This window comes from Culex pipiens, chromosome 2 (genome assembly GCF_016801865.2).
Source record: "Culex pipiens pallens isolate TS chromosome 2, TS_CPP_V2, whole genome shotgun sequence".
NCBI lineage: Eukaryota > Metazoa > Arthropoda > Insecta > Diptera > Culicidae > Culex > Culex pipiens.
Window position 1 is genome coordinate 206,090,523 of NC_068938.1, and position 23,864 is coordinate 206,114,386.

Below are 23,864 nucleotides of genomic sequence, written 5' to 3' on the forward strand. Positions count from 1 at the left end.
AAAATGCCATCGTTTAGCTGTAAAAACGAGAATAAAAAAAACGGTGCCACCAAAATCAAGGACCGTTCTCACTTCAAAGCGGCATCCTTCGCCGAGTGGCCCCGTTGAAGGGTGAGGGCGCAAATCTGCGTTCGGCAGGTCGTCAGCGACGTTGTCGGCGTGTCGTTTTCCCGGGGCCACTTGTCCTAAATGGTCGTCCTGTGTAAAATTATATGAATAATTATCACATTTTTCAAGTGGCCACTCCAGCAGTCCCTTTGCTGCTGCTGGGATGGTTAACCCTCGATTGCCAATGCATTTTTTTTTTTCAAAAATTTGGTTTTATTCAGTTGAGTGAGTAAGTGAGAGAGTTGGTAAGTAAGTAAAAGAGTTGGTGAGTGAATGAATGTCAAAAATATAAGTTTTGTTTTGCTTGAGAAAGTGAGTGAGTGAGTTAGTGAGTGTAAGTAAGTGAGTGACTGAATCAGTGAGTGAGTAAGTGAATAAATAAGTCATTGAGTAAGTCAGTGGGTGAGAAATGAGTGAGTAATTATTGAGGAAGTGAACAAGTTAGAAGAGGGTGACGATTCTCGAGATTTTCAATTTCCCTGGAATCGAGAGTTAAACTTGGAAATTTCCCGGGAATTCCAGGGACCCGGGAGTTTTTTTTACTACGCCAACAGTGTCAAAAATTTAAAATGAAAACTAATAAATTTATTTCCTTTAAATGAATTCAGTTACTGTTAATTAATACTAATTCTATGATACGTTAATTTAAGCAGCCTCATTGTTTTGAGGAACTATAAAAAACTTTAGATTTTTTTCAGAATCTGCAAAAACAAAATCGTTTCTTGAGTTTTTTAAGACTCAAAATTGCAGTTGGGTAATTCTCCACCAACAGCAGTTGCCCCGACCCCTCTTCGATTTGCGTGAAACTATGTCCTACGGGGTAACTTTTGTCCCTGATCACGAATCCAAGGTCCGTTTTTTGATATCTCGTGACGGAGGGGCGGTACGACCCCTTCCATTTTTGAACATGCGAAAAAAGAGGTGTTTTTCAATAATTTGCTGTCTGAAACAGTGATGAGATAGAAATTTGGCGTCAAAGGGACTTTTATGTAAAATTAGACGCCCGATTTGATGGCGTACTCAGAATTCCGAAAAAAACGTATTTTTCATCGAAAAAAACACTAAAAAAGTTTTAAAAATTCTCCCATTTACGGTTACTCGACTGTAAACATTTTTGGAACATGTTATTTTATGGGAAATTTAATGTACTTATTAAATCTACATTGACCCAGAAGGGTCGGTTATTCATTTAGAACAAAATTTTTAATTTTAAAATTTCGTGTTTTTTCTATCTTTGTAGGGTTATTTTTTGGAGTGTAACAATGTTCTACAAAGTTGTAGAGCAGACAATTACAAAAATTTTGATATAGCGACATAAGGAGTTTACTTATCAAAATCACGAGTTAATGCGATTTTACGAAAAAAAAGTTTTGAAAAAGTTGGTCGTCATCGATCATGGCCGTTCATGGTCACCCGCGACAGACACGGACGACGAAACAAAGAGAAACGCAAAAAGTAACCCCTTAGGACAAAGTTTCACGCAAATCGAAGAGGGGTCGGGGCAACTTTTCCCGGTTTCGTGTGAGTTGGTAGAGTATTACCCAGTTTAAAATATTTACGAATCTTAATTCGCACTGAGTGATTTTCAAAAGGTTCACATAGGGGAACTATACCCTTTCTCAGCCTATTTCTATTATCGGCCTATCAGCACTTTGATCATGAATTGCAGCTTTAATAAAGTGTTTTTGACTGTTCCAAAGTAATGAATAGCTCATATAAAAGTGAGCAAGCAACTCTCCATTGTTGAAACATCTGAAAATGTTGATTTAATAGCGGAAAACGGAAAAGTGATGAGAATTGGTCGAACGGCTTAGAGTGATTAGAATGGGCATATTTCCCCTACTTGTTATTAGATTTTTTGTAAAAAATATCTAATTTTCCATTATCGGGAATTTTGCAATATGACGACTCAAAACAACAAATTATATAGCTTTTTTTTGTAATTTGCAAGTTCAACATTAAATATTCATTGAAGAAATATTTACAGTTATCAGCAAAACCCAAATGTTCACAAAAAAACTAGATTGGATTGCTATGCTAAAGAGAAGATATGGAAATTGAACTTAACTTGAAAAAGCTTTTCCCCTTTACAAATAATTAGAAAAAATTATATTTGAAAATAAAACATTTGTTTTCAAATCTGGGGTGTAATTTTTAAGGTAAATTTTGGGGTCCACATTTTTTTGGCTTCTCTAAATTATAGTTATTGGAATTTTTGACAAGTTAAAATTTACATTTTCTGAATAAGAAGATTAGAGAAACATTGGTTTATTCGAACTTGCTCATCGGCATTCAATGTTCTGAACAATTTTGATTTTTTCAAATGTTTTCCTGATTAGTTTTTGTAATTTTGCTTCGATATTCATAAGTTTAAATTTCCCGGGAGTCTCGACCGAAATTCCCGGGAATCGAGAGGTCAATTTCCCGGGAATTCCCGCTCGTCACCCTCTACAAGTGAGTGATTGGGTGAGAAAGTGAGTGAATGTGTAAATATGTGAGTGAGTGAGTTGTTGAGTGACTGAGTAGGTGAATATTTAAGTAAAAGAATAAGAAAGTGAGTTAAGGTGAGTAACTGGGTGAGAAAATGTGTAAGTAATTATTGAGGATGCATGATAGTGAGTAAGTAAGTAAGTGAGTGAGTAAATGGGTGAATAGTTAAATGAATGAATTAGTCAGTGAGACTTAAGAGAGTATGTGAATAGTTATGAGAATGAGTAAGCAAGTGAATGAGTGAGTAAGCGAGTTAGAGAGCGAGTTAGTTATTATAGAATTAGTGTGTAAGTGAGAGATTGAATGAATGAAGTCATAAGTAAGTTTAAAAAGTAACTAAATTAAAAAAACGCAAAGTGACGTTGAGGGTTAAGTTGGGGTGCAATGATCTTCTCCTTTTCAGTAAAGCAAGGCCCTCAAAGTGTGTACTCTGCACGACGACGACCGTAAACAAACGAACCGTTGGCGGCGGCATCAAGGTTGAAGATTCTAGCCCAGAAAAGGGATGAGGCCATTAGCAGCTCTCCGATGGAACGGGTGCATCAACAGAACGCGGGATGAGCCGCCAGTGCTGTGAAGAAGGAGAAGGATCATAATTGTGTAATCTTGTAGACCTGGTAAGAGTTGATGAGAGGCGGTTCGCACTTTAAGGACGGTAAAAGTGACGGTACAAGGTCGGCGTACTTAAACGGTGTTTTTTGAGGTTTCTGGGTGCACTTGAGATGAGTTTGTTATTCTTTTTTTGTTGTTGGTGATTTGCATGTTCTTTAGAAAGTGAGGCAATTATGATACTCAAGTTGACATAACTTGAGCTGAAGAGCAATGGTGTTGATTGTTACACTTCGAATAGAATGTTATTATTTATTTAATCATTTGATATTTATACTTAGTAACTGTTTATGAAAAATATTAAAAAATATTGTTCAAAAAAATGTCCGTAAGTTATGTATTAACCTTCTTAATAAAAAATGTCTCACATTCTCCCTCAACTGAACAACTTCATCTCATCTCACTGGTCTTCGTTGCCGTTCCATTTCGTCGTAAGATCACAACAACAAGCCGGCACCGGGTAATTGGATTACTCCGAGAGCATATGTTTCGCCACGTAGAGGATGCTTTCGCTACTCTGTGTCTCTGATTTCTGGGCAATTTCCAACCAACAACCAAGACAAGGCCGGTCGACCTGTACCGTGTGCAACCTTTGTGCCAGAGCAGTCCAATGCATGCGGATTTGTTGCACAAGAGCCGGTGCAAATCCTGGCTTGCCTCTCACGTGGCTCACGTGTTGTGAGGGGCGAGAGGAAAAATCTCATTTCACCCTTTCCACCTTGTGAATCCCGGCGATGAGAAACATGGCAGTGTAATTTTCGCTCTGTTTCCAGATTGTTAACGCCTGATCTTGGCAGTGGGAGGCGGGCTGGATCATGGGCTTTGCTGGCCACGTGTAGGTGGACCACAAGATGAGTTATTGGACCGCGCCAAAAGGCGTGTGCAGAAAGGTGTGATAATAAAATAATAAGCAAAAAATTGCTGGGAATGTTAACATGTCAGGGTCTAATTTCATATTGAATTTAATCAATAATTTGTATTTTTCTTTTTTGGAAAAATAAAGTTTAAAAACTTGATAATATACATAATTTTATGAAATTTAATTCACTTCACGAATCAAACTGTCTTCAACCCTGCATTCCTGGCCAGATCCAACCGGCCTAACTCTTACAACAAAACTAACCCACCACCAGCCAGCAGTCAGCAACTGTTGCGAAAAAGGTCTGCTGTCGGCTTCCGGCATCCGGCCAGAGAGAGCTTAACGGCCACACCACGGAATCAGCTAGGCTGGCTGGCTACAGCCCGGGCCTACACACAATGTGTATAAATAATAAATCTCCTTTATTTCCAGTTCCTTTCACTGCCGGCTGACCGGGGCCTGACAGAGGGTTCTCTGCACGGTTCCAGGACTGTGTTGACGCCGCCGTTGCAAAGCGAGGACTTCCTTCCCGAACCCGACCGGCGTCACCGCAGGATTTGGGAGACGTGTGTAAGCGAAAGGATTTGTGTGGAACGTGGATGATGGGTGAAGTTATGCTGTTTAGCAAACTTGAGGTAATGTTTTTCGATAAGTAAGTTTGAAAAAAAAAGAAATAAAAATATAACGAAATAAATAAATAAAAATAAATAAATATGCAATACATTTGAAAAACGAATAGAGGTGTTGAGAATTCCAAAAAAGTGTAATTCTCTTTAAATATACAGAATTTCGTACATTTGCATACCCATTTTGTAAGACCAGCCCTGAAATTTGTATGGAAAAATCAAAGATGCGAAATGGCTTTTTTGACATGAATAAAGTTTCATCCAATTCAAAAAATGAAAATAAAATTTGCGAAAGCAAAGGAAACTACTTAGCAATAAAAAAATCTGTAACTCTATTAAATGTTTGAAACGACAAAAAATCATCTTTTGAGCTATGGCACAAGTTTGGCAAAAATCATTTGGCAGTGTTGCCAAATTTTCAAAACAAAAGTTTAATGATATATTGTCAAGATGTTAGTAAAATTTGCATTCTTATCATTTCATTTTTACTATTAAAAACGTGATTTTTTTTTAACTGTAGAAGCTATTTCCATTTCTATTTTAACATTTCTGGATTTTTTTAGAGAGCAAAAATTTTTCAACAGGTTTGCCTAACAGATAATGAAGATTGGACCAAAAGCCACCACAAAACGAAATATGTCCACGCATTTTAAAGGGACGTTGTGTTTGGTCGGTTCCGAATCCCCCACTTAGGGGAAATATACCCTTTCTAATCAAACACCTATCTTCGTCATATGGAGAGTTTAATGCTCGATTAAAGCTCCAAAAATACTATTTAGGCTGTAAACTTACCAGCAACAGCACCGCCTCGAGTAAGCACGCAAATGTATGCCACTTACTGGCCAAAAAGATCAAATTTAATGCACTTTTGATCATAATTTCTATTTTGCGAGACCATTTCTCATCATTTTGGTGGCACACACATCCACACGCAAGATCAGAGGTTAACTGCTTAACGAAAGTCGCCATCAATATCTTTTCACTTGCGCTAACGATTTCAAAGCGCTTAAGATATAAAATTGCTTCCAACTACCGGCAACATGTTCTTTTGACCGTTACTTAGTCACTCACCTGAAAAATAATCCCGAAACATGTAAATAATTAGCAAGCGCCATCAAAAAAACAAACGCGCTAAGTCTTTTGACGTTTCAATTTTGACCATCCATTCTAATCGAAGGCTGAAGAAAACCGAGCGAGAAGCGAAGGCAAATAAAGAACAAAGGGTGGCCACCAACACCACCAGCAGCGCTTTTGGTGTTGCCAGGAAACTTTCTCTATAAATGCTACTTTTCGTGAGTGTTCGCTCAAAATTTCTGCAATTTTGGCAGCACGAAGCAGACCCAAACGAGCGTTGGAAGAAAAAAAAGAACTAAGCTGAAAATACAAAAATGGGCGTGGTCCAATGCACACGACTGATTAGAATGCGTTTTTGAAATATTTTTTTAAAATGCTTGTAAAAGGAATAGCATAACTTTTAATAAAAGTGAAAATAAACAGAAATGTTCACAAAAAGTTGCTCTACTCGTTGGTGTACTTGGTTTTACTGAATTTCAAGGAACACTCCAGATTATCCAGCATCATTAAAACAAGACCGCTTGTTAGGCTTAAAATGGGTTTATTTCCCCTACTTTTTTTATTGCAGTTTTCGAAAAAAAAAACAAAAGAATCTTCGGCGAGTGTTCGTGAACGAGGAAAAGAGAAGGAGTGATAGAAAGTGAATGCACATGCTGGCAATCATGATATGAGAAGAAGAACTATATCGATGGTTGCTTTACATTCTGATATTTTGGTGCAAGTATCATCAAATGATAGTTTTTTTTCTATCACTTACAGTATGTAAAAAAAGTATTTACACCCCTTGGGCACATTTTGTGATGAAACATGTAACAATTTAAAGTTTGGCAGAAACCTAGTACTACGTTTTGTTCAGAAACTCATGCCGAACAGTTTGCTACAAAAAGCTCATGAAAAGATGTTTTCTATAAAAAGTTATATAACAATAACTATTACAAAAATAAAAAAGGTGCAAAAAAAGTTTGTACACCTTTCGAAAAATTAACATATACAGAGAAACCTCTTTTTACGCGGTGGCGTTACGCTTTTTGTTTCGAAGATTTCTCTTAAACCATACAATATTTTTACAAACTTCAAAAAGCGTTTAATAGATCAGAACAAAACCTACAAATTGCTTTTAAAACATTGCAAAAATGTTGCGTCGTTCCAGATACATCGACAAATTATGAAAACGTAACGCACCGCGTAAAAAGAGGTTTCACTGTATAAAGTTATTTGTTGACAAATCACCATAAATCCTGTCTCCCAACTCCAAATAGGCATCCTTGACTGATTAAAAAAATAATTTGGATTGAATATAAAGTTTACTAACTACTTAGTATAAAAGTTTATATAACTCTGGAAATTCTATATAAAACTTATCTAAACTTAATTTTGCAAACTTTCAATTTAACTAAATGTCAATATATTACCATAGAATTGCTAAATAAACATTTTGGAGTAGGAATAACACCGTTTTGGGGGTCTTTGTATCGATAGAATAGATTTTTCATTGGAATTTCGTACCAACCCGGAATTACGTCGTTGGAAAATCCGCCGGCATCCGAACCGGTCCACGATTCACAAGTAAGTTTATACACGAGAACAAAAATTACGAAAGTCCATACATTTTTGGCAGGTTGCTCAAACGAAAAAATAACAACGTTTTTGCCTAGGTATTTAAAAACGTGGGTTTTATAGAAAACCTAGGTGTATGGGTATCAAAAGATCGGAAATTTTATGCCCTTTCCGATGCCACATAGGTTGACTTGTGAATTGTAGACCGGTTCGGATGCCGGTGGATTTTCCGACGACGTAATTCCGGGTTGGTACGAAATTCTCACGAAAAATCTATTCTATCGATCGAAAGACCCCCAAAACGTTGTTATACCCACTCCAGAATGTTTATTTAGCAATTCTATGGTAATATATTGACATTTAGTTAAATTAAAAGTTTGCAAAATTAAGTTTAGATATGTTTTATATAGAATTTTCAGAGTTATATAAACTTTTATACTAAGTAGTTAGTAAACTTTATATTCAATCCAAATTATTTTTTTAATCAGTCAAGGATGCCTATTTGGAGTTGGGAGACTGGATTTATGGTGATTTGTCAACAAATAACTTTATTTATGTTGATTTTTCTAAAGGTGTACAAACTTTTTTTGCACCTTTTTTGATTTTTGTAGTAGTATTTGTTATATAACTTTTTATAAAAAATCAACCTTTCATGAGCTTTTTATAGCAAAATTTTCAGCATGAGTTTCTGAACAAAACGTAGTACGAGGTTTCTGTTGTACTATAAATTATTTACAAGTTTCATCACAAAATGTGCCTAGTGCCCAAGGGGTGTAAATACTTTTTTTACATACTGTATTTACAACACTGATAATGATAACTGAGCAATTCTCTAGAAAATCGGCCGATCTCGAAAATTTTTAATTTTTGTTTTTTTTTTATTATTTGGCTCAAACTGTGTAAGGGCATTCCTTATCACCAAAGAAGTCATTTAGTGTCATTGGTTCTCCCATACAAGTCTCCATACAATTTTGGCAGCTGTTCATACAAAAACGGTACGTAAATATTCGAAAATCTGTAAATTTTCAAGGAATTTTTTGATTGATTTGGTGTCTTCGGCAAAGTTGTAGGTATTGATGAGGACTATTAAGATAAAATAGGTACACGGAAAAATTTGATTATTTTTAAGTAAAATTTTTTTCTCAAACAAATCAACTTTAAAAAATCCGTATTTTTTAATCTTGAAATTTTTTTAAAGTTTTAGGGGACAAAACCATTTTTTAAAACCATTCAGAAGTATGGATCTAAATTTTGCCGACGAGTTAGATTTTTTTAAATAGTGGTTTTTGTAAAAAAAATAAATCTTGTACTTTAAATTTATTGACCTCACTATTTATGTAAAATCGAATGTGCAATCGAAAAGTATTGAACAATTTTTCAAAATATAGCCATTCAAATTTTGATTTTGTCCGATGAATTACAGTTTTTATACTTCGGTTTTCTTGAATTGCATCAAGATAAATAAAAAAATAGTGTCCATGATTGTCCATACCAGAAAATATTTTTTCATGACTAACAATTCTTAAAAGGCGTAATCTTGAATGTTTGGCCCTTCTGAAATGTGATGATTTAAAAAATTATTGTTTTCGAAAAGATCGGGAAATTTCACGAATGTTTCATATTTTAACATTGAAAATCGGACCATTAGTTGCTGAGATATCGACATTAGAAAAAGGAAGATTTTGGGTTAGACTTAAAAAATCAATTTTTCTGTTTCTTTTTCTTTTATCCGCTGTATCCAATCTTCAATGTTTCTTAGACGAAATTGCAGGAAATTTTCGGAACATTTCGAAAAACATATCTTCAGGGCAAGTAAAGTATAGGTTATTTCTCAAGTTTGAAAGTAATATTTTATTTTACTTCTTGTAATTTCAAGATTAAAAAGAATCCTGCAAAATAAATTATTCAAGGATAATTTTTATGCAAAATTGGTTGAACTTTCGCATGAAAACCCTTTCGAAAGCAAACAATTTAGTTTCAAAGGTGCAATCTGAGAAAAACTGGATAAAAATTACCACATGAATAAACTTTTTCGTAAACTACGACAACTAATTATAGATACAAGCAAAAGTACCGTAAACTGGGGTGACTTTGATAGCACGGGGTGACATTGATAGAAATTTGATTTGGTCAGAGTCACATTTTTGCATATATGTTCGATAATAAGCTATCACTTAATGCTTACAGACTCAAAATTCTCAAAAATGTTTAGATATAAATTTGACGGGCATTTGAAAAACCTATCAAAGTAACCCCGGGCTATCAAAGTCACCCCAGTTTACGGTATCGAAAAGTTCAAAAAACAACATAACACAACGAATACGCATGCACTTTACTAAAGTATTTTGTGTTTTTTTAAGTTTATTAAGCAGATATTAATCATCTTGCGGTCTATTTATCACTTTTAAAATTTGTCAAAAAAGAATCAAAAAATCAAACCGTCCACATTAACGACCCCTGGGTCTTTTGTGGTCTCTATTGCAAGTTTCTGCTCGAACCTAGGAGTCCGAAGGCTTGAATGGGGAGAGCACCCAAACCGCTTTCTACTCCAAGGAACCTTCCGACCCAGTGCCTGAACTGACGACCTTTGGATTGCGAGTCCAACCGCCGCCAGCGATTCCACCGGAGTAGGCTTGGTTTGGTGTGTTGTTTGTACTATGGCATGGAGACAACTCCTACACCTGGAATGACTTTACGGCCTAACAACAACCAAGGCCGGGACCGACGTTTTACTTCCTCATCCGATGGAAGGTTGGAGCAGATGGGAATCGAACCCAGAATCATCCGCTTACAAAGCGGACAGCGTAACCATTCGGTCACGCACTGCCACTGTAATAGATTTTGGAATTAAAAAAGAAATAACATTACTTTTCAAAAATATTGGAATCAAAAATGTCTTTAAAAATAAAATTTATTGAACATAATCTGATTTCTTTATCACAATTATCCACTATCCAGTTATTACAAAATACACACCATAGAATAGCACCTAAACGCCCTAGGCCACCATCACACCGTCATCCTCATCATCATCAGCCTCTTCCGCAGCAGTCGTAGCAGAAGATCCTCGCCACTTCCTCAACCTGTTTCCAACGCCAGTTCCAGCAACATTGTGCAACAAAGTATGTGTGCTAGTCACAATGGCCATGAAGCCGACTTCCGGAATGGCCTCCAGGGCAGGTTTGCTCTGAACAACGATTTTTTCCACTTTTGCAAAGGTAATGCGACTTTAGGGTTGGGGTGGAGGCCGTTAAGGGTCCACCACACACGTGTGATGCAGAACGCCATCTTTCACAATTTTTGTGCGCGCGGTTTTTATTAGTTTAACTGCCGACCATGGCTGTATGGGCTTTGGGGACCACGATGGAACGTGACGATAGCGGCACAGGTGGGTTGGGCTTTCAACGGCCTTTGTCTAGAGTAAACGTTTCTCTGCTAAATTAGCTTTATTAAAGTTCATTGTCGCAATAAGAGTCCTGTTTGAGCTTACTTTGCGGGACATTGCGTCGTAAATTGTCTGAAAGCTAGTTGTGTTATGATTTTCTTTTCTTTTTTCGGTGCAAATATTAAAATTGAAAAGCAAATCAAGACATCAACACAATTCAACTGATTAAGTATTCAGATTCATTGATACCAACAACGCAAACTTTTCTGAGAAAAAAACACACCAATTTTCCAAAGTTAAACTTGTGAAAAACTTGGTTTCTCGTTTGTCCAAAGGTATTAAACCGAGCTGGCGTCAGTGGCTCCGCAAACTGAAGGAAAGCTTTTCTTATTACTTTCTGCAATAAGCTCTCGAAGGGAAGAACTTTCGCACTTTTCACCTCTCACGCCCGGTGACCACTTCTCGAGTAGTACTTGCCTCGAGTGTCTTTCTCGATGGCCCAATGTATGTAAGGGCAAATTTGTCCCATTCGGAAACTGAAACAACTCCATTGAGTCACTTTTTCGATCACCACAATAAAAGTAATAATTGAAACAATCTCTTTGCTAGTTTTTTTTCCCCGTTCTCCCTCCTGAAGACTTTCCACTGAAAAGAAACATTTAAAGTAATATATTTTTACCAGTTTTCCACCCCAAGTTATCCACCGTTCCTTGTTTTTCTTGGCGCGTTTGACCCAACTTCTGGAAAAATTACCCCAAGTAGAGAGAGAGGAAAAAAAACAATAAAAAGTCCGCAATCGCGCGATAACTTATGCAATATCGTCCGCTGATGATTGCAGATGGCTCAAGGGGCCATCCTGCTGCTGCTCACGGCGCTGGAAAATCGTTTTCCTTTTTTTGCTGTTGCTCACTGCCCTCGCTGACTTTTCCTTTGAAGCGCGCAACCATGTTGATCTTTTTTCATAAATTACAGATTAATTTAATTTCTCCTCCCTCAGAAATGGTGGACCTCGGGGTGAGTCCAGCTTTGTATCTTTTTTGAGAAGCTTTCTTTGGAAAATTGAAATAAGAGCACTCGACAAATTTTGGACGCTTGAATGAGTTTGTGTTCTGCTCGGTTCAGCTCGAACATTTTTTAAGAGCTGAAAAATTGAAAAAAATGAAACTGTTAATTTTACCATGTCAGCCAAATCTACCAACCGGCAAAAAGGATGACCACGGTTAGCAAAGAATAAATTAAACACAATAGTTAATTACCGTGAAAGCTCGTCAACCTGTTCGAGCGGTGGGGGTCTCTTTTCAATTAATTTATCGCCACAAACCCCCGTTCCGGCGTTCGATACCGTCAATCAAGATTTCGGGGCCATAGCTAACCAGATTACGGCTACACTGGTAGCGGCAGCATCCAATCAATCACCTTCTCAACGAGAAAAGACCTGCACAGCTCAGTTAGATCACGAGCAGGCATTCTTGTCACAATAAAGTGAATCGTTTGTGGCTCATGTACGAGAGAGTGAGAGTGGAGCGGCTAAAACCATTCCCCGATTCCAATCAATCATGCGATCAATCATCGTTTAGCACGTTGAGGCGGCACTTGGGCCGACGATTTTTTTTTTTCATTCGCTGCCTCAGAGTTGATCTCGATGTGAGCTTTAGGGAGGCAGTCAAGACGGGTTACCGAACACGACAGTGCAATTGGAGCGCGAAGGTGGATAATTTCTACGAAATTTGGTGGGATCGTGGTGGGAATTGGTAACCCTTGAGTGTCCGGAATTTTCGAAATGTTCAAAATTACCAAAATGACCAAAATGATCAAAATGATCAAAATGACCATATAACAAATATCACAAAAATGACAAAAATCAAATGATCAAAAAGATCAAAATGACCAAAATTACCAAAATGACCAAAATGACCAAAATGACCAAAATGACCAAAATGATCAAAATGATCAAAATGATCAAAATGATCAAAATGATCAAAATGATCAAAATGATCAAAATGATGAAAATGATGAAAATGATCAAAATTACAAAAATGACAAAAATGACAAAAATGACAAAAATGACAAAAATGACAAAAATGACAAAAATAACAAAAATGACAAAAATGACAAAAATGACAAAAATGACAAAAATGACAAAAATGACAATAATGACAAAAATGACAAAAATGACAAAAATGACATAAATGACAAAAATGACAAAAATAACAAAAATGACAAAAATGACAAAAATGACAAAAATGACAAAAATGACAAAAATGACAAAAATGACAAAAATGACAAAAATGACAAAAATGACAAAAATGACAAAAATGACAAAAATGACAAAAATGACCAAAATGACAAAAATGACAAAAATGACAAAAATGACAAAAATGACAAAAATGACAAAAATGACAAAAATGACAAAAATGACAAAAATGACAAAAATGACAAAAATGACAAAAATGACAAAAATGACAAAAATGACAAAAATGACAAAAATGACAAAAATGACAAAAATGACAAAAATGACAAAAATTACAAAAATGACAAAAATTACAAAAATGACAAAAATGACAAAAATGACAAAAATGACAAAAATGACAAAAATGACAAAAATGACAAAAATGACAAAAATGACAAAAATGACAAAAATGACAAAAATGACAAAAATGACAAAAATGACAAAAATGACAAAAATGACAAAAATGACAAAAATGACAAAAATGACAAAAATGACAAAAATGACAAAAATGACAAAAATGACAAAAATGACAAAAATGACAAAAATGACAAAAATGACAAAAATGACAAAAATGACAAAAATGACAAAAATGACAAAAATGACAAAAATGACAAAAATGACAAAAATGACAAAAATGACATAAATGACAAAAATGACAAAAATGACAAAAATGACAAAAATGACAAAAATGACAAAAATGACAAAAATGACAAAAATGACAAAAATGACCAAAATGACAAAAATGACAAAAATGACAAAAATGACAAAAATGACAAAAATGACAAAAATGACAAAAATGACAAAAATGACAAAAATGACCAAAATGACAAAAATGACAAAAATGACAAAAATGACAAAAATGACCAAAATGACAAAAATGACAAAAATGACAAAAATGACAAAAATGACAAAAATGACAAAAATGACAAAAATGACAAAAATGACAAAAATGACAAAAATGACAAAAATGACAAAAATGACAAAAATGACAAAAATGACAAAAATGACAAAAATGACAAAAATGACAAAAATGACAAAAATGACAAAAATGACAAAAATGACAAAAATGACAAAAATGACAAAAATGACAAAAATGACAAAAATTACAAAAATGACAAAAATTACAAAAATGACAAAAATGACAAAAATGACAAAAATGACAAAAATGACAAAATGACAAAAATGACAAAAATGACAAAAATGACAAAAATGACAAAAATGACAAAAATGACAAAAATGACAAAAATGACAAAAATGACAAAAATGACAAAAATGACAAAAATGACAAAAATGACAAAAATGACAAAAATGACAAAAATGACAAAAATGACAAAAATGACAAAAATGACAAAAATGACAAAAATGACAAAAATGACAAAAATGACAAAAATGACAAAAATGACAAAAATGACAAAAATGACAAAAATGACAAAAATGACAAAAATGACAAAAATGACAAAAATGACAAAAATGACAAAAATGACAAAAATGACAAAAATGACAAAAATGACAAAAATGACAAAAATGACAAAAATGACAAAAATGACAAAAATGACAAAAATGACAAAAATGACAAAAATGACAAAAATGACAAAAATGACAAAAATGACAAAAATGACAAAAATGACAAAAATGACAAAAATGACAAAAATGACAAAAATGACAAAAATGACAAAAATGACAAAAATGACAAAAATGACAAAAATGACAAAAATGACAAAAATGACAAAAATGACAAAAATGACAAAAATGACAAAAATGACAAAAATGACAAAAATGACAAAAATGACAAAAATGACAAAAATGACAAAAATGACAAAAATGACAAAAATGACAAAAATGACAAAAATGACAAAAATGACAAAAATGACAAAAATGACAAAAATGACAAAAATGACAAAAATGACAAAAATGACAAAAATGACAAAAATGACAAAAATGACAAAAATGACAAAAATGACAAAAATGACAAAAATGACAAAAATGACAAAAATGACAAAAATGACAAAAATGACAAAAATGACAAAAATGACAAAAATGACAAAAATGACAAAAATGACAAAAATGACAAAAATGACAAAAATGACAAAAATGACAAAAATGACAAAAATGACAAAAATGACAAAAATGACAAAAATGACAAAAATGACAAAAATGACAAAAATGACAAAAATGACAAAAATGACAAAAATGACAAAAATGACAAAAATGACAAAAATGACAAAAATGACAAAAATGACAAAATGACAAAAATGACAAAAATGACAAAAATGACAAAAATGACAAAAATGACAAAAATGACAAAAATGACAAAAATGACAAAAATGACAAAAATGACAAAAATGACAAAAATGACAAAAATGACAAAAATGACAAAAATGACAAAAATGACAAAAATGACAAAAATGACAAAAATGACAAAAATGACAAAATGACAAAATGACAAAAATGACAAAAATGACAAAAATGACAAAAATGACAAAAATGACAAAAATGACAAAAATGACAAAAATGACAAAAATGACAAAAATGACAAAAATGACAAAAATGACAAAAATGACAAAAATGACAAAAATGACAAAAATGACAAAAATGACAAAAATGACAAAAATGACAAAAATGACAAAAATGACAAAAATGACAAAAATGACAAAAATGACAAAAATGACAAAAATGACAAAAATGACAAAAATGACAAACATGACAAAAATGACAAAAATGACAAAAATGACAAAAATGACAAAAATGACAAAAATGACAAAAATGACAAAAATGACAAAAATGACAAAAATGACAAAAATGACAAAAATGACAAAAATGACAAAAATGACAAAAATGACAAAAATGACAAAAATGACAAAAATGACAAAAATGACAAAAATGACAAAAATGACAAAAATGACAAAAATGACAAAAATGACAAAAATGACAAAAATGACAAACATGACAAAAATGACAAAAATTTCAAAAATGACAAAAATGACAAAAATGACAAAAATGACAAAAATGACAAAAATGACAAAAATGACAAAAATGACAAAAATGACAAAAATGACAAAAATGACAAAAATGACAAAAATGACAAAAATGACAAAAATGACAAAAATGACAAAAATGACAAAAATGACAAAAATGACAAAAATGACAAAAATGACAAAAATGACAAAAATGACAAAAATGACAAAAATGACAAAAATGACAAAAATGTCAAAAATGACAAAAATGACAAAAATGACAAAAATGACAAAAATGACAAAAATGACATAAATGACAAAAATGATTAAGATTAGTGAAGAAAAAAAAGCAAAAAAAAAGTTTTTTGATGACATTTCTAGAGTTCAAATATTTTTTTTTAATTTAATGAAATTAATAAAAAAATAATTAAAAATAAATGGAAATGATGGTTATCCAAGAAATCCCTTTGTTTTTGTATGTCTTATTTGTCATAATCTTGTTTTATTTGCCCATTTAAGGGTTAGCTCCAGTTCCACCACCTTCTCCGGAATGTTCCACACAACTCACGTGAGATTTTTTTTCCGGTGAGTGATCTTTTCTCCCCCGTCCCTCCACCCTTTCAAAGTCAACCCAAAATCAATTTGAATTTGATTGGCCTGACAATATGAGCTTCGCGTGCGTCGTTACAACGATTTGCTACTTAAGGCCTTTCTCCCTTAAGGCATGGCTTCGGTGATTGATGGTATCTGCTCAGTGCTTACAAATCGGGGAAAAAGAAGGGGGCTCTCCAAAAAGTAATTTTATCGTTACATTTTTTGAGATCTAGGCGTTAATGGAATGTCTTTCCAAGGAAATCTCCCTGCTTGGCAACGTAACAATCGGCGGAGAAAAAGACGTCTGGGAATGTTACAATTTCAAAGTCCTTCTCTAGAAGGGTTTTACTCACACTTTGAACTGGTGTGACACCTTGATTTACAGCCGGTTGATAAAAACGGTTTGTACATTTAAAATGTACATACAAAACGACGCCAAACGCGTCGTCCAGCAAATTTCCGTTGACAAAGTCGTGGTGGAGGGAAAAGTTGGTTGGAAAAACGCTTACAAAATTGTGTTTGTGCAGAGAGAACGAGTTGGTCGTTTTCTGGTAATTTTAGATTTTAAGGTACAGTTCCAATTATGATTTCTTAAATTTTATTTCATAGAATTATTACAATTAATTTAAACTGATTAAAATCAAACACAAAATAGTTTTTTTTTTCAAATTTTAAAATTAGTTTTGACCAAGTACCTTAAACTTCCCAGAATCATGTTTACTACAAAGAGGCGTTTCTCGCTGTCACCCGGAGAGGAAAAAGTCGTACTGCTTAACTTTCGCAAACAGTAAATGAAAACGAAATGTACAACCAGTTACAGAACCGTTCCCGAAAATACTCATTCTCCCACCCGAAAAACCAACCATGAAACAACTTCTAGTTGCCAGTGTTAAAGTTACTCTAGCCAGAAAAAGAGCATAAATTTTAAGTATCCGGCGACGAGTACATATTTTGCCAAAAAAACGAAGAAGACACAACACTACAGCTCATGAAATTGCGATGGGCAGCAGTTTTTGCTTTATTGCACGTTTGGATAAATGTATGCTGGAACTGCTTTAATGGTATCGCCCCCTTTTGTGGATGGACTGAACACCACCCTCTTCTAAGCCTTTGAAATGGTCCGCCATGAGTGACTGAAATGTTTGGAAAAGTCTATAAAGCAGCTGAAATGGTTTAAAATGAGGAGGTGATTTTTTTGTTTGCAAATGAGCACTTGTGATTAATGGATATAATTTATATGAGCCCAAATGAATTTATAAAAAAACATCAGTATAATTCATAATAGTCATTCAAATTAATAAATTATTTCATTCACTATAATTCTACCATTTCTGAATTTAAGACATGAAAAAAAAAAAATACAATTATTATCCCAATACAATATCAGCCCAGACAAATTTTGGGCATTATTTTAAATTTCAATAATAATTATAGTAGACATGGAATGAACTTGATGCTTTGATTTTTTGTTAAATTCCATGAAACGGTGACGAATGACCTCTCTAGGTTAAAGTCACGGTAATAAAATAAACAACAACCATGAAACGGTACGGTAATTAAAAAAAAATCGAATAAAACTATTTTTTTTAAGTTATGATTGAAAGACATCTGCAATTAGTGTCAAGGCTTGTTATTGAAATTTGTGTGTTTGTGTGTGTGGGTGTGTGTGTGTGTGTAAATATTTATCAAACAATTTTAAGATATTTCGGTGTACACAATATTTATCTTATAAATGAAGTTAATATATAAATGAATTTCAAGCGGTTTTAGAAAAGTCACTGATATTAATAATTTTAAAAAGTCTTGAAATCTAAATTCTTAATGTTTAGTTATAAAAATGATTTCTTTCAGTGCCAACATTGGCCCTTTGTCTGATTTATTTTTGTGATTTCCTCCATTCATTTGTGATTTCCATCAAAATCATTTGATTTAATTAGATAATTTAATTTGTTTTAGACATCATTTCTACCATCTTGTTAAAGATTCAAGAAATTTCTTTTTTTTAGAGCAAAATTTGGATTTTTCTTGTTTTTTTTGTCAACGTTATTTTTTTTTGTCAAAATGCAAGAATTTTTGAGTGATCAGTGTTAAAAAATCAACAAAGAAAAAATCTATTCGTGTTTGTAGTGTCCCTCGATCAGCAGCTATAACAGTGCAACCAACTTGCCAACTAGTGTTGCCAGATCGTTACAATTAACAATAGAGAATTATAGCACTAAGGTTACATGCTGGACACCGCAGTTGAATCGGCCTCTTCTCCTGCCGACCGTCGGCCAGTCAGGTCGTCTAACAAACCGTTCTTAACTTTTAATAAACTTATTAGTCTTAGTATTAGACAACGCGTGTTTTATTTACCCAAGTAACACTTGGCGACGAGGATGGGATGTGTTAAAGCTTAAAAAACCTTAACATTAAAATAAACATTATGTTACAGAGTCAGAATTATTCAATATTTATTTTGCTTGAAAAAAATAGCGGAAAAATATGTTTTGAAACTTAAATTTTACATGCCAATAATGTTTATTTTTTCAAGTTTTTAATACAAAGTTATGCCTTTGTGATTAAGAAAAGTAAATTGAAGAGTTGATTAAAAATATCATAAAAATTTAAAATATATATATTTATTCAAACTGCAGTTAAAATCTAATTTAAATGGAAATTTTATAGTGATTGAAAAACTCAAAATATTATAAAAAATATTCCCAACATATTCAGGAACAAAAAAAATCAAACTTAGTTAATTTTTTGAATTTCTTTTAACAATAAAAATAACGTTTCTGTGTAGATTCATTAAGGTCAAATGAATGTTAGCATCTATATTTAAAGTTGTGTTTTGTTCACTCATAAATTGAAAATTATGTTGAAATTAGGAGATTTTTTTCATAATTTAACTAATACTTTTACTTTTGTGATCACAGGGAAAAAGCTTTTCGTTATATTTCAAATGGAATAATTTTATTAAATAAACATTTACCACCAAACCTCGCCTTTTATGTGATCTTAGATTTTAAATTCATTAAAATCAAATATTGGAAAGAATTAGAAAAAAAATTTGTTAAAGGGGTTTTAAATATTTCATATAACTTGTTGCCAATGTCTAAAAATAATAATATTTTTATCAGGAATTAACTTTTTTGGTATTGTATAAAGTCCATTTTTTCAGTCAAAATAAAAATGCAATAATTTGTGTAATCTCCCAAACTCTCAAACTTTGCCTAAATATACAAAATTATGCATGTTTTTTCAGAAATAAATCAAAACCAAACATGAAAAATTAACTAAATCAAAAACTAAACTTAAAAAAATAAATCTTCATCACCTCCGTGTACGCACGAGTGCAAGCAGCAGTCAAGTGCTCAGTGCTCCATCGTTTTTTCGAAATTTTTCGCCGTAATTTACCGGGATTAGCCGCGAGTTTGCTCCTGCAGCATGCCAAGGGCCGGCCGTGGCCGTGGCAGTTCGAGTGCGGCCTCGAAAAACCCGCGAAGTTCGTCTACCGGCCGTGTGCAAAAAGGTAAACAACCCAACGCCGCGTCGTCCGCCATCGCGCCGGGGAGTGTGTGCGCCAAAGGATTCGACCCCAAGTTATTACACGCTAACTACCGCGTCCAGGATCGCAGCCCTATTAGGCTCCGTTCAGCTACTTCCGGCAATCCGTCGACCGATGGCGCTTCAACATCCGCCAACATTCCCACCAGTAACAAGTTCGCGAGACTGAGTGACGAGGAAAGCAACAACAACAACACCGACGGTAGCACTACCGACGACGACGACGACGACGGTCGTACACGGAAGAAAGTGATTTCGCCAAAAAAAGTAATTACTCCAAAGGAACGACGACCACCACCAATTTTCGTTTTGGACACGTTGGCGGACGATGTTGACGAGCAGCTGGAAGGCCTCGTGTACTGCCTCAAAATAGGTAAATCGTCAGTGCAAGTGTTCACATTTGACCAAAAGAACTTCGACCTGGTTGTGGAGAAATTGAAGCGTAAAAACTTCAAATTCTACACATTCGACCCCGTGCAGAAGACCGCTGTTAAGATCGTCTTGCAGGGGTACCAAGACCGCCCGATCTTCGTCCTCAAGGAGCACCTCTCGGGTGTCGGAATAACGCCGCGAGACATAAAAGTCCTCTCGCGGAAGACAACAGTCACAGGTACACACACACTGTACCTGTTGTACTTCGATCGCGGCACCGTCAAACTTCAAGACCTGCGGCGGACTAAGGCGTTGGACGGGTTTTGGGTAAACTGGCGGTTCTACTCAAAGAACCCGTCGGACGCAGCACAATGCCACCGTTGCCAGAAATTCGGCCACGGCTCGCGGAACTGCAACCTCCCGCCCCGCTGTGTGAAGTGCGGTGAAACACACCTCTCTGAGGCGTGTGCACTGCCGTGCAAGGCGGACCTGGGGAACAAGGCAGAGCAAACCAAGGCGCGCATAAAGTGCGCGAACTGCGGCGGTAACCATACCGGTAATTACCGCGGATGCGTCGCGCGGAAGTCCTACCTCGAGGAGCAGGAAAAGAGGAAGAAGAAAGCAGCAGCGTCCCATCCTCCTCAGCGAAGAACGAGCGCAGCCGTTCCTGCAGCTGGCCAGCGTACGGTTCCAGCGGACAACCCAGCGTTCCCTCCTGGATGGGGGCGGTCGTTTGCGAGCGTGGTCGCTGCCGGTAGCGGCGATGCGACCCAGCAAGGAGTCACCGCGGAAGATCTCTTCACCCTGCCGGAGTTCTTTGCTCTCGCGGGGGAGATGATGACGCGGTTTCGGACCTGCCGTAACAAGGCGGAGCAATTTCTGGCCCTCGGGGAGCTGATGATCAAGCACATCTATAAAGGATAAAAAATTGTGATCTAGTTTTAAGCTTTCTCTATTTCTATCCCCTTTCCCTTGCAATTTTAGTAAGTTTTTTTTTTCTTATCTTTTTCTTACTTTCGGTAACCCCTTAACTACAAGCAACAATTGTTCCAAAATGGATTATGATGTAACACACAGCTGAAAGGAACTCCAAAACTCTGTTATGTATTTCAAAAGAACTTATTGTATATTGATAATTCACCAATAAAACCGAATTGAATTGAATTGAAAAAAATAAATCTTTAAAATTTTAAAAAAGGAGAACATGAATCAAGATGATTCAAGTTTTTTGTAGAACAAAAATTGCTCAAAATGTCACTCTTGACACCGGAAAAATAACATCTTAATATTTTTTCAGATTAGAACTTGAAACAAATAATTAACACTTAGAAAATTATTTGCTGTGGTAAAAATTTCCTGGATGATTAGATAAATCTTTATAAAAATCTCAGAGTTAATTTTAATAATCTGTTTGATAAGTAAACTATTGTTTTTGCGCATTCTCCATTTGTAGGCAAGTCCTCATTTGAATGATCCAAAAAATACATGCAATTAGATTTTTGTCCACATATCCCGATCAGGGGTAAATAACACGGGATACCAAATTTTGGTATTACTTGGGCAAATAACAGGGACCAAAATGTGCCTTTGGTTGCCCAGTAATAGATGGTAAAATACCATAAAATCATACCATGTTATTCCAAGGGTAAAATAATACCTCAAAATAATACCATTTCAATACCAAGTTGAGGTCTTCTGGATTTTTGAACATTGCATTGCTTGAATACCAAAACTTGGTATTACCATGATTTTATTTTTAGGTGTTCCCGCGCTCTTAGAAAATCAGATTTTGGTATTCCTGTGTCTTCCACATACATGATTTTGGTATGATTGCATGGTATTTTACCATCTATTACTGGGCAACCAAGAGCACATTTTGGTCGCTGGTATTTGCACAAGAAATACCAAAATTTGGTATTTTCATACCATTTTTAGTGCAACAGTTGCAGTTAGTGAAAAAACGGAAATAATCCATATGCAACAGCCAAATCTACTCACCTGATGATTCCATGTTGTTCTTAGTGATATTCTTCACCACATCGAATGCATTTGACCGATTCTTAGCGAAGCTACACCAAAATGTCACATTTTTCAATTTTCAATGTGATTTTAATATGAAAAAAATCATTTTTATTATGATGCAATAATTGCAATGTGCTTTAAATGCGTTTTCTTACCTTAAAAGCCAAGAATATTGACCAAATGTGGTCTGCAAGCCATTGAACGGGAGAGGAGTTTTTTCATAAATCTGCTCCTTTCGTTGTCCCGTCACGAAAAGAAATGGCTGGCAAAAACTCAAATTTCAACCAATTCTTTCAGTTCAAGGAGCAAAAGATTCGTTTTTTAATTTGTGATAATGTGTAGAAGAGCAAAAGTTTTTAAAAATCAAACTGGCAAAACTGTAGCGATTTTTGTAGTGTGCCTTTTAAAAGTCCAGTTTTACGATGTTGTCCCGTCACGCTACATTTTTATTTCAGGGGAAGCACAGGTACTATATGGTTCATTCTGCATGATATTTCTTTGTAGGAAAATCAATTATCTTTCCAAATATGTAATAACATTGGTGGGTTTCTTCTCTTATTTTGCCACTTTTCCAAAAATGTTTAAAACCAAGTTTCAAATTTCCCGTTTTCAATGAAAGCATTCGTTTAGAGACATCATTTTAGCGCAAAATTAATTATTTTGTAAAAATTGGTCAAAATTTTCCCATAGTTTCAGAGGAATTTGATAAAATACTGTAATCCCAAAAGAATACCAAAATGTGGTGTTCGACCATTGACAAATTCTGCAATTTTGCAATATCAAAACAATACCTTAAATTGGTATGATACCACATTTTACTCTTGCATAATCCTTAAGACAAATTTTAAATGGTCCAGACATACCAAAATTTGGTATTGATACCAGAGAAAGGTATTATTACGCATTTCCCTTGTTATTTACCCATGCTCGGGATAGCACCTAAACTTCCAAGCTCTCGAGCTTGGGAGTTTAGGTGATAGTTATGGTTGAAAAAAACCATTGCATAAAATTTGTTTGAAAAAAACCTCCCAAAAGCTTTCCAAAATCCTCTCAAAAAGCTAATAAAAGCCTCGTTAAACAACTGGCGATTTTCGGGCGAACTGCGCCAATTCCAATCAAACCAGCAAAATGATAATGGCTTTCGCGGCAGTTCATAAATATTTCCCGCTGAACCGTGAAGTTTTCTAATAGAAATTCGCTTCCGAGAATCGGGTTTGGTCTCAAAAGCGAGGCCCCATTAATACTTTATGTGTGTGAGGCACGCGCACGGAGTGACTTCATAAATTTTAACAAAGCCTTATTTACGCGCTAGGAACATTAACTTTTTTAACACTCCCACACACATCCCGGGCGTGAAATGGGGGCTAAAGCGCGTTCAATCCATCCTGCGTTGGGGTAGGATCCAGCAGGGTCCATGGGAAGGATCTTGCATTAG